This window comes from Paroedura picta, chromosome 6 (assembly GCF_049243985.1).
Source record: "Paroedura picta isolate Pp20150507F chromosome 6, Ppicta_v3.0, whole genome shotgun sequence".
Classification (NCBI taxonomy): domain Eukaryota; kingdom Metazoa; phylum Chordata; class Lepidosauria; order Squamata; family Gekkonidae; genus Paroedura; species Paroedura picta.
The window spans coordinates 59392320-59408357 of NC_135374.1; the positions used below are offsets into that span (position 1 = coordinate 59392320).

The following is a 16038-nucleotide window of genomic DNA, read 5'->3' on the forward strand; positions in this document are numbered from 1 at the left end:
CTTGGCGCATGTGCGAAAAGGATCTAGGAGATCTAGGAGTCTTAGTAGACCATACATTGAACATGAGTTAGCAGTGTTTTTGGACTCTATCAAATGGAGTATCATGTCCAGATCACAGGAGGTGATCGTACCGCTTTACTCTATTCTGATTTGGCCTCACAGTTTTGGGTGCCACAGTTGAAGAGAGATGTAGACAAACTGGAATGTTGCCCTCCAAAGCTGGTGAGGGGTTTGGAGACCAAGACATATGAAGAAAGGTTGGGGGAGCTTGGCCTGTTTAGCCTGAAGAAGAGGCGACTGAGAGGGTATCTGATAGCCATCTTCAAGTATTTACAAGGGAGTCATGTAGATGATGGAGCATAGTTGTTCTCTCTTGCCCCAGAGGGATGGACCAGAACCAATGGGATGAAATTAATGCAAAAGAAATTCCATCTAAACATCCAGAAGAAGCTCCTGACAGAGCGGTTTCTCAGTGAAACAGGCTTCCTTAGATGATGGTGGGTTCTCCATCTTTGGAGATTTTTAAACAGAGGCTGGATAGCCATCTGCCAGAGAGGCTGATTCTGTGAAGGTTCAAGGGGGTGGCAGGTTACAGTGGATGAACAATAGGGTTATGTGTGTCCTGAATTGTGCGGGGGGGGGGGTTGAACTAGATCAGTGATCCCCAACCTTTTTATCACTGGGAACTGGTCAATGCTTGACAATTTTATTGAGGCCCGGGGGGGGGGGTAGTCTTTTACCAAGGAACATCACCGCCTGAGCCCATGCTCTGCTTGCTTTCCTTCCAGTGCCCCTGACTTCTTGCCACCCACTTGGTGGGCGTTGCCAGCAGCAGCTGCACAGTGCCATGCCAGGGGGGGGAGCCCCAGCCATGGTGGTCGCCAGAGAGCACCAAAGGTGAGCCGGCGGAAGAGTGGCAGGGCAACCCCCGAGGCAGTAGCCAGGGAGGAGGACAAGGAAGAGCTATGGCCCGGTACCAACTGATCTATGGACCGGTACTGGTTCCCAGACCAAGGGTTGGGGACAGCTGAACTAGATGACCCAGGAGGTCCCTTCCAACACTGGTATTCCATGACTCTGAAATGATAATGCAGATCTTCCATCTATTTTTTTCCTAAACTATGTGCTGTAACCAGGAGCCAAACATAGCCTTTCAATATTAAGATGACCCCAGATTAAAATAAGCAAGTAGCCGTTTCCCATTGCCTCACACTGAAACTAACAAAACAAAAACTGAAATGGCAATGAAAAGGCCTGTATCTGCCAACACCAATGGTTAAAATGTTCCTCTTGGTCTTTCAGTACAGTTAAGCCTACAGGTGACACAGTAGTGGTAAATTCTTTGAGCTTGTTTTGGCTCTCCTACATTTAGGCAATGAAAAGTTTAAAACAGCTTTTAAACTTCATCTCTGTCACTCCCTGAAATGAAGACCTTGCTGACATAATCTGTTATCATCACACATGCCGTCTCTCACCACTGTTGTTTAGCTTGAGAAGGGTATAATTTGCATCTCAGACAATGATAACTTGTGTACCTACTGGCTCAGTGCTCTACAATTGCCACACCCTAGAATAGAGTAGAACCCTAGTCACAGGAACAGACAAGTAAGCACACAGGCAAGACTGTTGAATACCAGCCCATTGGCAGAGACCTGTTTTGACTGTTTCTTGTTTTTGAAGTTGGCTAGCTCCCAGCATTGCATTAGGAGCTTTAAGAAGATGAACGTAGTGATGACTCCACAGGGTTCATGCTTTCTGAGACCTAAGGATAAACTTCACTCTTCCCCTTTTTCAGACTTAATCTGGAAATGAAGTAGCAACACAATAAAAGAAGATCTGGTGTTCCATTTTGATGGTGAAATTTCAGGTACCCAACATTCTTGACAAATTATTGAATTGTACAGAGACATGTATCAAATTTTGTATGACATTTAGTATGCTAAATGCTAATTTGAAAGTTCAGAAGATCACTTCAAAGATCCTGAACTGGATCAAAAATGGCATCCATAATCATACTAAAATTTAAATAGTAAAATTTGAACTTGGATGGGCACTGAATCTCACTGTTTGCTGAAGCAATTCCATAGTAAATGGTAAAGAAGAAGAAGAAAAGTTCGTTCTTATGTTTTGCTTTTTTCGTCCCCTTCTTGTTGTTAGATGTGAAGTCATGTCCGACCCATTGCGACCCCATGCACAATGATCCTCCAGGCCTTCCTGTGCTCTACCATTCCCAGGAGTCCATTTAAGCTCGCATCTCTTCCCCTAAGGAGTCTCAAAGTGGCTTACATTCACCTTCCATTTCCTCTCCCCACAAAAGACACCCTGACCGTTTATGCACTGGAGGTTTCATGCTGGGCTGCAGGTGGAGTTTTAGTCGTGGCAGGTTGCCCCACCTTTTCCTGCACCCACACGGGTGAGCATTTGGCCTGGTGCACCTCATCTGCCCCCTATTTGTGCTCCTGCATGGGGGCACAAGGCAGTGAAGTTCCCAGTGCATAAACGGTCTCTGTGAGGTAGGTGAGGCTGAGAGAGCCCTGATATTACTGCTTGGTCAAGACAGCTTTATGAGTGTCATGGCGAGGCCAAGAATACCCAGCTGGTTGCATGTGGGTGAGCGCAGAATCAAACCTGGCTTGCCAGATTAGAAGTCCGCACTCCTAACCACTACACCGTACTCCTAAACACTACAAACTTAGCAGGCCTAGCCCTACAGCTTTAAAGAGTTGAAGCATTTAAAGAGGAAAGATTCTACAATAACATAGGGTAGAAACAGCAATAGAAGGCAAGGAAATAGAAAGATACACAGATTTTTATTGGAGAAAGAAATACAAGTTGTATTACTGGCAGAAAAGGTAGTGAGACAGAATTAGGGGGTGGATGCATCATTCTGGAAAGTAGCAAGATATTGTAAGAGGCCAGGACCCTAGCAAGTTAGGGGGATGTATCAGGACCCATTATGAAAATGAAATAGACTTGATTCATAATTCATGAGATAGAATATATGGAATTGGTTTCTGGGGTAGACACCATAGTTAAATGTTTGTACTGGGCCCAGTGAAATTTTATTTTGCCCTGGAAGAATTGGACAGACAGGGTATAAGTGGCCCTAAATCTTTTCACCTACAATTATAACTTCAGTAGTTCTAAAGCCTGTGAAAACTAACTGAAGAAGAAGAGGAAGTTCACAATAACTGCCATTTCAAACACTTTTGCCTGGCAACCTTTGTACACGGTGGCAAGAAAACAGATGCTTCAACAGGAAATTCTCCATCAAGTACCGTTTTGAAAACACGCACACAACAGCAGCTCTCGAAAGCCATTTATAGAAACGTAAATTTGAAGCAAAATTAATCTTAGAAATGCTTATGAAAGGTGAATTGTGACTTTCTTCCCCATAGATTAAAAAAAAAATCTTTGGAGACTTAAGAACATAAGAAGGATTTGGTATGTCTGGATACTAATTGTTTAGTTGTCTAGACAGTGATGATATTATTACCAAGTTATGTGCAGATACTCACTTTGTTACTGTTTCCAGAGCTGCCTACCAGGATTGCTTCATCTAGCTCAGTTGACATCTGCAAAAGCTCCCTCGATATTATTTTTCTCATCTGGGCAAAGATATTGTAGGTTTTTAGACAAATCAGATATGCAATGAGCCATATATTTTAAATGTTGCATGAATGTATATGCAGTCACAATAAAAGATCAAAACGTGAGAAATGAGAAATGCTGCATCTATGATTTGAAGATTATACTTATCAGTCTGCACTAATTTCTATTTCTTTTAAGAAGGAGTGGGTGAGAAATCTCTCCCAGATCTACTTAGAATTTATATGTATGTAATTTATCATTTGTGCCTGCCTAGTACTATGATTAAATTTTGGAATAACCTCATTGACTGCAATCAGTCTAGCTAGGCCAAACTCATCATCATATCCTATTGGCATAGGTCAACTACCTCCACATTATGAGCTATATTATATATTTGGGCTGCTCATATGGAAGACAAGCAGCACTCAGAAAATAGTTTCATGGAACATCCCACATGATGATGAGTGGTGACTGGCCCATATTAAGCAGCATTCAAGGATGGAGTGAGATAAGAACTTGTGGGAGGCATCAAATTTCCTTGCCCCCAAATTTCCTTTTTTCCCTTTCCTGAAAGCCCCCAGAGCCTCTATCCTTTTCGTGTCTCATAGAATCATAGAATCATAGAGTTGGAAGGGGCCATCCAGGCCATCTAGTCCAACCCGCTGCTCAACGCAGGATCAGCCCTAAGCATTCTAAACAGTGGTCCCCAACCTTTTTATCACCGGGGACCACTCAACGTCGGGAACCACTCACCGGGGACCACTCAATGCCTTTTACTGAGGCCCGTGGGGGGGGGGGGGATAGTTTACTCCTCTACTCTCAACCACTGCCCTAGCGCTCTCTGTTCTGATGGTAATGTTTAAACATCGCTTCAAAATAAGATACAGACACGCCACAACAATGAAGTGTGTTGTAAAGGGCCGGGGGGGGGAGATGAAGTAAAGGGCTGGGGGGGAGAAGGTGTCCTTCGGGGCCCACCTCCAATTAGTCGAAGGACCACATGTGGGCCGCGGCCCACAGATTGGGGATCGCTATCCTAAAGCATCCAAGAAAAGTGTGTATCCAATCTTTGCTTGAAGACTGCCAGTGAGGGGGAGCTTACCACCTCCTTAGGCAGCCTATTCCACTGCTGAACTATTCTGACTGTGAAAAATACACTGAGCCCTGAGGTACCCTGCTACTCACCTCCCTCCAGTCTGATGAAACACCATTGGCTTTCAGATAGTTAGGTGGATAGGGAATTGGTTAGAGAACCGCACTCAAAGAGTTGTTGTCAATGGTGTTTCATCAGACTGGAGGGAGGTGAGTAGCAGGGTACCTCAGGGCTCGGTGAGGGGGTGGAGGGACTACTCATTAAGTTTGCAGATGACACCAAATTGGGAGGGCTGGACAATACTCCAGTCCAGACGATAGAGACATAGTTCAACGAGATCTGAACACAATGGAAAAATGGGCAAATGAGAACAAGATGCAATTTAATAAAGATAAGTATAAAGTTCTACATCTGGGTCAGAAAAATGAAAAGCTTGCCTACTGGATGGGGATACACTTTTAGGTAACACTGTGTGTGAATGAGACCTTGGGGTACTTGTGGATTGTAAGCTAAACATGAGTAGCCAGTGTGATGCAGCAGTAAAGAAGGTGAATGCCATTTTGGGCTATATCAACAGGGGCATCACATCAAAATCACAAGATGTCATAGTCCCATTGTATACGGCACCGGTCAGACCACACGGAGTACTGTGAGCAGTTCTGGAGGCCTCACTTCAAGAAGGATGTAGATAAAACTGAAAGGATACAGAGGAGAGCAACGAGGATGATCTGGGGCCAAGGGACCAAGCCCTATGAAGATAGGTTGAGGGACCTGGGAATGTTCAGCCTGGAGAAAAGGAGGTTGAGAGGGGACATGATAGCCCTCTTTAAGTATTTGAAAGGTTGTCACGTGGAGGAGGGCAGGATGCTGTTTCCGTTGGCTGCAGAGGAAAGGACGCGCAGTAATGGGTTTAAATTACAAGTACAACGATATAGGCTAGATATCAGGAAAAATATTTTCACAGTCAGAGTAGTTCAGCAGTGGAATAGGCTGCCTAAGGAGGTGGTGAGCTCCCCCTCACTGGCAGTCTTCAAGCAAAGGTTGGATACACACTTTTCTTGGATGCTTTAGGATGCTTTGGGCTGAACCTGCGTTGAGCAGGGGGTTGGACTAGATGGCCTGTATGGCCCCTTCCAACTCTATGTTTCTGTTTCTATGTTTCTATGTATCTATAACAAATATGTTGGATTTAGACAACTAAGTCTCTTTAGGATTGCACTATAACAGTCCCTGCTTTTTATGTATGGTTTCCCCCCCTTAATTTCATTTCCTTTTCCCTGTTACTTACTTCTCCATGCCAGGCATGCAGAGTCTATTACTTCATATTTGTCAAATAGAGTCATACACCTCTGCTAGTTCAAATTCTCATACTACAAGGCCATAATATAGCACAAGAAAAACTGAGTGAGGCCTTCTTTCACCCTCCTTTAAACTCCTTGAAGTAAATAAAAAAGAGGGCATGGCAAATGTTCCGCAATCTGATAAGAAACATTAAAACATTTCCCCACCTGCAATGCTGCTGATAATAAATGATGCTATATGAGTAAGAATTCAGAAACTAGACTAGCATAGAAGTCATACAGTTATGAATGACAATTTGAGTGACACATGACAGCAGCAATTCGCTATTAAATTTTCTTGTGTGTATGCACTTGTGGGAAAGATTGCTTGAATTCTTTAAAAAAACACTTTGGTTAAGAATAACAACATTCCCTAAGACAAGTATTTAAATATTGTGGTTGAAATCAATTGGCTGTTGTGTGACAAGAAGGTGCCCTCTAGGTAACCATGTATGCAAAGGTATTCATTCACCTTAATTCATTTTTTACAGTGGTTTATTTTGTGGTCGAGGTTAATCAGCTTCAAAGAGTAGAGGACAATTATGTACATTTGACCTTTTCTTGCCCTTTCTTTTTAAACCACTAAAAGCCTTCTACAGGATGAAGCATGAGAATTCAAAATCAGTAACTCACAAAGGCTGACTTGTTAACATTTAAATATTAAAATAAACTTAACATTAATAAGTTTAGGTAGACCAAGTACCTCTACTCTAGTAATATTATGACATGTTGTATAGATTGTCTTTTCCCTTACAATCCCCCAAGAACATTAAGATCTTTGGATCAGCATCTGCTCAGGGTCCCCAGCCCAAGGAAGTGAAGTTGGCCTTGACCAGGGACCGGACCTTTCCAGCCCTAGAATCATAGAATCATAGAATAATAGAGTTGGAAGGCACCAACTGGGTCATCTAGTCCACCCCTGCACTATGCAGGACATTCACATCCCTATTGCTCATCCACTGTAACCTGCCACCCCCTTGAATCTTCACAGAATCAGCCTTTCTGTCAAATGGCTATCCAGCCTCTGTTTAAAAATCTCCAAAGATGGAAAACCCACCACCTCCCGAGGGCCACCTCCCTGGCCCAAGCCTGGTGGAATATGATCCTGTGGAGATCACAGCTGGTGGGACCAGGTTTAATGTTGAGGCTCAAAACAAAACAAAATAACATCCAGCAATAAGGCTGGCCTCACCATTAGAGGATGAGGAGAACTAGAAGGTAAGCTCCTTCATTAAACACCCCCTGTCTTGGAATTTTATTTTTTGGAATTTTAATTTCCTATGAAAAAACATGTAAAGGGCTTATTTCACTTCTTTCTCTTATCTCCCTAGAAAGAATATAGATGAACTCTGAAAGGAGGATAAAAGGTAATTATGAATAAGGACAGAATGGGTGAGCTTTCTTTTTAATTCTAAACCCTGATCTTTTGTCTGTTTTAGCCTATGAAATAAGAACTTTGAATCTTGTTCCGTATGCTGGCTTGTTCTCTTGCTAGTCTTGAGTGAATCTTTTTCTCTCCCAGGTAGAACTCAGGAAGGGGGGAGAGGGCTTTGCTAGAGATTTAAAAACTCGCCTAACAGTTGTATCCTTCCAAGTCCATTGACAAGTCCAGTGTAGACCTTGTAGTATTGTCCCCAGAATTTCTCACTTCTTGGAGCAGTAGGGGGATATAATCATACAGTATGCCATGTCATATTGTGATTTATTGAGTAAATTTAATCTCATGTGGCTAAAGTAAAGGGGTTACTTCCATATTGCATAGGCTGTTTAAGCTTCTTCTTGGAAAACAATGCAAAAGAGATCAGTAAATTCTGGAGCCTATGCTGCAACCAAGAGTTGGTTGCTAAAAGGATGCATGTTATTCAAAATGGATATATAGAATACAAAGCATGGGCAGGTATCAACCTTCCCTTCGTGAACAACATGCTTGTAAACATGTCTTCCTTCCTTTGTGCACTGTCACCACAAACTGTGGCTTTTTATCTGGCAGTGATGGCCTTTTGGTCTATAATTACTGTGAGAAGGATTTTGTTCCCCTTGCTGCCAATGTTACTATACTCAACTGGATTGTGGTTTCCCAGCTGAAACTTTAGCTACCTACTGGTTAAAAGTCACACATTTTAATGAAGCACATTTATTACCCATTGCTTATATTTGTGGGTTAGGGCATATTACAATAAGCATGAAAAAGAAATGACTATACTTGAGTGAATTCCTTTCATTCTCCATCAGGGGAGTGAAATTTAGTTCTTTGAAAAGTTGTTACTGATTATACGTCTGCCATTTTCTGTTTGTGTACATCAAGGAATTATAACAGGCATGCACAAAAATCAATAAATCGCATATAGTATTCAATATCCTCTTGTGTGTGTAAAGTTTATTGTAACAACAGGACCTGGAGTCTACAGCTACCAATCCCTCGCATGTAGCTTATTGCAACAACAGGACTGAGGCCTACAGCCTATTTGTATGATGCTGCCCTTTCTGGATCTGCTGAGGGTGGTCTGACTGACTGGGTATGAAAGAGAATTAATGCCTTGAGAGAGGCGGTGGTTGTTGGCAGAGCTTGAATATGCAAGCTGCTTAAAAGAATAAAATGGATTGAAGAGATATAATTTTGTATATAAATGGAGGAGAGAGAATCCTAACTGTCTAACTGTTGTTCAAAATTCATTCTGTCTATTCTGGAGACAAACAGGGAAGAAGCAGGACACTGCACGAGATTATCTGAAAAATATCAAGAAACTCCTAAAGCTGTTCTGACTGAGCAGTAATATCAAGGCTCTCTTAGCCTCACCTCCCTCACAGGGTGTCTGTTGTGGGGAGAGGAAAGGGAAGGCAATTGTAAGCTGCTTTGAGACACCTTCTGGTAGAGCAAAGCAGCATATAAGAACCAACTCTTCTTCTTTGGGCAAGATTGGAACTGGTGGGAAGGCATAGAGTAAGCTCATTGGACGCAGAGTGGAGAGCATCTGTTGCTTCTGTTTCCTGTCTTGATGCTGATTATAACCCCCAGATATTCCACCTTCACCTGTGTCTACTCCCCAGGGTGATAGATGTATCAATTACAACTAATAACTTGTCAGAAAGAGTATTATGCCCATTGGGCCTTACTGTGCCTTAATCTGTGGCAGTCTCCAACCCAGCCTGCGATTCTACCATCTCCGAAGTTCCACCAGAAGGAGTGTGCTGATTCTGAGAGGTAAAATGGCCACAGCCATCTCCAACCTCATCGGGTAAATGGCACTCTGCTGCCTTAGCCACAGCTGCTGTGTTGGTGCACTTGGCGTCATGGCAACCATTTCCTGTTCTGACAAGATGCGGGATGGCCCCAGAGAGCATGCCCACCAGGCCAGAGAGCTGCTGGTTTCCTACTACCATAGCTGCGAAGACGTCATCCTCAGAAAAGAAATGTTCTTCTCTCCCCTTTGCCATTCTGGCAGCTTGGAATCAAACCCAGTCTCCCTCGGTGTTGCTGAGGAGGTCCTGAGTCTCAGCACGAAATGCAGACTCGGCCTCCCAAAGAATCAGGAGGCTAAGACAAACTCCACTAGAAGTATGGAAGGAGGAGTAGAGCAGACAGAGTAACAGGGAATGAGGAGGGCAAGGCTGAGACAGGACAAGCAGAAGACCAAACCCCTTACTAAACACAGTCCAAACTGGAACAGCATTTGCTGATATCAAAGCCACTTCTGAGTGAAAGGTCCTTGGCTCACCAATACAGATCTTGTCCTTTGAACTGCCCCTCATTCCCTGCTTTGAACATCTTACTTGTGAAATAATAAAGAAATAAAGAACCAATAAGAGTCAATGGAGACAAAAGTGTCTACACACATCACTTTTGGACTATATAACTTGCAAAGTGATCCTATACTTAATTGGGATCCTGATTAGACCTACTACAAATATTTCTCAATATGCTGAGTGTACACAACTACAGTATGAAAGGAAATAAGTCACAAGATTCATTTTCATCTGACCTAAATCCAAACTGTGATTATGACCTTTTAAAAAATTATTTAGACTTTTAGATCCAGGAAACAGATATACCTTTAAAAGTGTATTTGATTATTTTTGCTATGCCTTTGCTTATTTATGGGAGGGGTCCCTTTTCCCACTCAAAATTATTGTGTAGAATTTCACAGGGGAGAAATTCATCATTTCCCTATGCTGAAACAAATCCGTGAGTGAACTTTCTGGATCAAATTTAGCAGTTTGAGAGAATGGTAAGAAAACACTAATTGGGGGCTGGATATGGAGAAGTGACTTGTCTTAGGAACCCAAGATGTTTCAACACAGAAACTCAGTGCTCTCTCTCTCTCTATATATATATCTATCTCTCTATCTCTCTATCTCTCTATCTCTCTATCTCTCTATCTCTCTATCTATCTATCTATCTATCTATCTATCTATCTATCTATCTATCTATCTATCTATCTATCTATCTCCCTGTCAAGTAAAGGACTGGCATAGCCAGAAATCACAAAGAGAAATAAGAAGCAAGATATTTAGAAACTCTACATTCACTGGCTTTTTCTCCTGCTGCAGCTGGCAAGCTAAACTATTTTTTACCCCTTTGGCTGTCACACTCTCAGCTCTACATCCTTACATGTGGTAGACATAGCTTGTGTCTCTTTCTCAATGAAGTTGCTATTAGTGTGTGCCTTTGCTGGGGGTTCTGCCTGGTGGATAGTCCCTCCTTGCAAAGTCCCTCCCTGCGCTGCCGAGCAGATTGACAGTTTTGGTTACAGCCTCCATTTGAGAGGCCTCCTGCTGAGCCTCTGGGGTGGAGGGGGACAAGAGCTCCAGCCAAGAGTTGATGGCATCAGTGTCAGGTTCATGATGCTAGTGGAAAGAACAATGGAGACTGTCTAACTATGTCTGTAGGATGCCAGAAATAAACTGGTACTTTAATATTCCTTTGTAAACCAAAGAGTGTCTCTTTTTCTTATGTGTCATGAACACATTTAAGGGACAAGTAGCCAGCCCTCAGCTGAACAATATGTGGAGCACAGGGCCTAACATTCTACAGAAACAACCAGCAATAGAGCCTCTCAGACTATGCCATACAAAGAAGAAAATTGCAGCTATGCATGTATTGCATTAGTCATGCATAATTTTACTCATATCCCATGACCAGATGGTCATTTCCCATTTGTGAAAGTTGTCCAAAATAAGGCAGTAGGGTCAGGGCTGGGCACAGAGGTTCTTGTATTACATGCCTAGATGATTCCCAGTTGCTAGACTGCCAGTTTTTGAAAATTTACTCCTCGCTGTTTAAATACTTTAAATGGCATCTGCTCTACCAGCACAATGTCTAGCATTTGAGGTTTGGTACCTGGAGTCTCTCTCTCCCTCTGGAACACTGGTGCCTGCTTGTGTCACAGCTGCCAGCAGCTCAAGTTAGGCTAGAGTTGTTGCGGGTTCTATAAAGTCAACAAAAGAGATCCAGTGGGAGACAAAGGTTTCTGGCTGACTAAGGACTCTCCCTGGGCACAGAACAGCTGATCTCATGAAGAAGCAGATGTGAATCAACAGCCAGAGATCCTTAGTGCTTGTCAAGTTTTACCCCACATCTCGAAGCTTGCCGGTTCTGAATGCAAAGCTATAGAACCACACATTTATTAATAAACACGTGAACCCAATATACCCCACTCATTTATTTTATTTTATATAATTAACATTGGGAAATTAACAATATTTACAAGTAGCTAGGGCTGAGGGAGAGCAGCTGCTCATCCCTGACCTGACCTATATCTGTGGATCTACAAGATCTTCAACCTCGGGAAATAAGGGTCATGTCTAAGGCCCTTTTTTCAGTTAGGGCCAGTAGAAAACACAGTCTGGTTTTTTGTGCTTCTGGGTTGTGAATCGTAGTTTCTGGACTTAATTGTTTAACTAGCTTTGAGACTTACAGAAGAGAAAAATGGGGTAAAATATTTTACTAAATTAATATTTGGATCTGGACATTATTATGGTGCCTGGCTTACAATTCCAAAAGCTTACAGAGAAGGGGAGAAGGAGGTGACAGTGACCTAACAAGCATGTAAGTGACTGGTATGTTTACCAACCTGGCCCTCAAAGAGAATTGTGCTGATATATTTAGATTTCCATGTATTCACATGAATTACACTGGTGGCAAACTGGTCTGGAAAGAGAGTTTTGATTTGATTCTATATAAACACAGCACCTCCTCTTTGTCCAGACTCTGGTCTCTTTCAGGGCGTACATCCTAAGCATGCAGCAAATGTTTTGCTTGCATATACTGGCATACAGTGTTTCCCCCTGAAACCAATAGGCACTAATTAAGAAACTAATTAAAGTGTAAAATAATTAAATATTATTTAAATACTAGCAAGAAAGCCCATTGCAACCAGGAATGCAATGGGTGCTAGGACCCAGGGGATACCAGCAGGTGCAAATCTCTCTCTCTTTTGCAGCAGGAGCCATAGGAGGTAATCAGGGCTCCTTAGTAGCAGGGAAGCAAGGGTCATTTGCAATTTGGGGCTCTTTTGCAGTTTGTCTCTGTCTGTCTGTCTCTCTCCCTCATAGCAGGAGCCATAGCAGGTAATCAGGGGTCGTTTGTGGTTTGGAAGGCTCTCTGTGTCTCTGTGTGATTCTCTCAAGCATCTGAGAGCAAAGTGGCTAGCGTCCAGGGAAGGAGGGCGGGAGCTGGAGAGGGAGGGCCAATCAGGGTGCAGTCAGCTTTGGCCCTATTCCATCTTGGACAACCAAGACACTCTCCACCCCAAGGGCTGTTTCACAAATATTAAGAGGAACAATGGATAAGGATTATGAACTTGCACAGGTCATATCATTTGCACAGGTCATACAGTCCTGTTTAGTTGTCAATCATTTTGTTTTTTTAGCATACAATGTATCAAGCACCAGTTTGAATTGGAAAGCTTAACAACCGGATCCTAGGGTTCTTCTTCAAATGTAGCATTATAAATGTTATAACAACATATTACCACTAGTTCATGTATTAATGGTCTGCTTTCTGATAGTTCCATCTATATTCACATGACTGCAGTTCTAAGAACACTTTATTGGGAGTTAATTACACTGAATAAAATGGGACTTACTTCTAAGTAGGGGTGCTCCTATATTATGCATATCGTGAAGCTATTCAACAGGTAAAAGCAATAGTACATATTGAAAAAGGGAACTTGGCTTCTGCTATAAAGGTCTCCCAAAGTGGATTCATAGTATCAATGAGAAATCAACACTGTGCTTTATTGAAGTGCAACAAGCCATGAGACTGGTTATGCGAAAAGGATAGCCAAATATTGATATGGACTCTATAGCCAAATAAAGGAGACATATGGCTCTGATTTTTTTTAATATAGGTTCCTGTGGAAAAAGTGAGCACTAATTACGTTAATACTAACATTCATCATAAGAAGATGATAAAAGTAACATAGTAGTCTGGATTCAGAATGTACATGTCATGTTTCTAAATCTGTTTTTCCCCTGCATCATCAACTGTGTAAGATTCCAGAAATCTGATCTCAGAGAATCACTCAAGACTAAACTCCTAAAGAATGCCTTTCATCCCAGGCATTGCTTCAATGGGATGGCTTGTTTACAGTCTGGAATCACTCCACCATTTCCCCTGTCTGTTAAACTTACAAAACAGCCAGACTTGTCATACCCCACCCCTAACTCTGACACATGCATTACAGAAACAGACAGAAGGATCTCACTACCAACTGTGCTGCAGATAATCTTTTCTAAAGATACATTTGCCTCCCTAAAGGAAGTCATCCAAAGCTGCTTCAACCCACCTCCTCTCTGGCCTAAGTTCCTTTTCCAAGAAGAAGAAGAAGAAGAAGAAGAAGAAGTTGGTTTTTATATGCTGTTTTTCTCTACTTGAAGGAGTCTCAAAGCAGCTTACAATTTCCTTCCCTTTCCTCTCACCACAACAGACACCCTGTGAAATGGGTGAGGTTGAGAGAGTCCTGATATTACTGCTTGGCCAGAACAGCTTTATCAGTGCTGTGGCGAGCCCAAGGTCACTCAGCTGGTTGCATGTGGGGCAGGAGCAGGGAATCAAACCTGTTTTGCCAGATTAAAAGTCAGTGCTCCTAACCACTACAAGCCTGTTCTCTACCACACTGGATTTCACTACATGCAAAACTACATGCTTATATTCCCCTTTTGTACTTTCCTAGGCTCCAAATGGACAGAGGTGGATCAGCCATTCTTGTGTTGTTATATCTATTGGCCGCATTTGATGTGGTTGATCATGAGCTCTTGGATCGCCACCTTGCTGAGATGGGATAGGGGGAACAGCTCTTAAGTGGCTGGCCTTCTTTCTTGAGAACAGGTTGCAGAGGGTTGTGGTGGGGACTGAGCTATCTGATCCCTTTGCACTACTGTGCAAGTTGCCACAGGGGACGGTACTCTCCCCTACCCTTTTCAACATTTATATGCACCCTCTTGCTCAGTTGGTCCAGAGTTATAGACTGGGATGTCATCAGTATGCAGATGACACCCAGCTCTATCTCCTGATGCACTGGTCCCCAACCCCCGGTCTGGGGACTGGTACCAGTCCATGGATCAGTTGGTACTGGGCCACAGCTCCTCCTCATCCTCCCTGGCTGCTGCCTCGGGGGCTGCCGTGCCATTCTGCCGCTGGTTCACCTTTGGTGCTCTCCAGCAGCCACCATGGGTGGGGCTCCCCCTCGGCGTGGCACTGCACAGCTGATGCTGGCAGTGCTCCCCAGCGGGCAACGGGAAATCAGGGGTGTCAGTGGGAAAGCAAGTGGAGCAGGGGCTCAGGCGGCAGTGACATCCCTTGGCAAAAGACTACCCCCCCCCCCGGGCCTCAGTAAAATTGTCAAGCATTGACCGGTCCCCGGTGATAAAAAGGTTGGGGACCACTGTCCTGATGGATGGCCGGCCAGATATCCCCCCCCCGAGACATTTGCCAGTTGTTTGGAAGCAGTAGCTGAATGGATCGGGCAGAGCTTAGTCCCTCCAAAATGGAAGTCCTATACTGGTTGAAGGATGCGTACCCCCCCCCCCCGGCTGGATGAGGTGCAATTGACATTTGCACCTCTGGCCAGGATTTTGGGGGTGATCTTCAATGTCTCATTATCTATGGAGGCTCAGGTCACTAAGGTAGCTCGGATAGCATTTGCGCCAGGCATGGCTACTAGTGCCCAACCTGTCCTCAGATCACCTGGCCACTGTGATCCATTCAACAGTCACTTCCAGGTTAGACTTCTGTAACTTGCTTTATGCCTTGTCCATGACCCGGAAATTTCAACTGCAAAAGAATGTGGCTGCACGGGTCCTCAATAATCTTGGAGGGCCCATGTCCATCCTCTGCAGAGATAGCTACATTGGTTGCTGGTTTGCTTCTGCTATTTTCTGCCAGGGACCTGATATTTGTAGCCTGGAGATCAATTGTAATTCCAGGAGATGTACAGGCCCCACCTGAAGCTTGTCAACTCCAATTGGACAGTGATATGCAAGTCCTGTGTGTGTATAGGTTTATACATAGAAACACTTCCCCATATATATAATCCACATGCATCTTCTAATGAACTCCCAGAGGTAGAGGCAGCTTGCCATTTTTGTCATGCTCCCTCTATCCATGTCTTCTGAAAATCTGTAGAAAATTCAGGTAATCAGTGAACATGAATTAGGCCAGTGGTTTTCAACCTGGGGGTTGGACCCCCTTTCGGGGTCAAACAACCCTTTCAAAGGGGTCACAGCAGCGTGAGCAGCTTGGTGGAGGGGGGGTGCCACAACTGTTGCCTGCTCCACCTGAAGGTGCCCACCAATTTATATACAATTTATAACCAATTTATATACCATCATGAACAATGGATCTTCATGCCATTGGTCAGTTTTGGTTTAATTTCTGTGAAAGAATGCTTGCATAATTTTGTGGTTGGGAGTCACGACAACAAGGAACTGAAAGGGTTGTGGCATTAGGAAGCTTGAGAACCACTGAATTAGGAGAAAGGGACTAGGGTTCTTTTCTACTATTTTCAATAGGTA

The 16038-nt window shown here is 43.4% G+C and overlaps 1 long non-coding RNA gene across 1 annotated transcript in view; it reads right to left on the reverse strand.

The window, feature by feature from the left end:
- Positions 1–16038, reverse strand: part of LOC143840697 (uncharacterized) — a 55599-nt gene that overhangs the window by 6858 nt on the left and 32703 nt on the right. The window contains exon 3 of the long non-coding RNA XR_013232329.1: positions 3519–3608. This is a non-coding gene — a long non-coding RNA (uncharacterized LOC143840697). The remainder of the gene's footprint in view (positions 1–3518; positions 3609–16038) is intronic.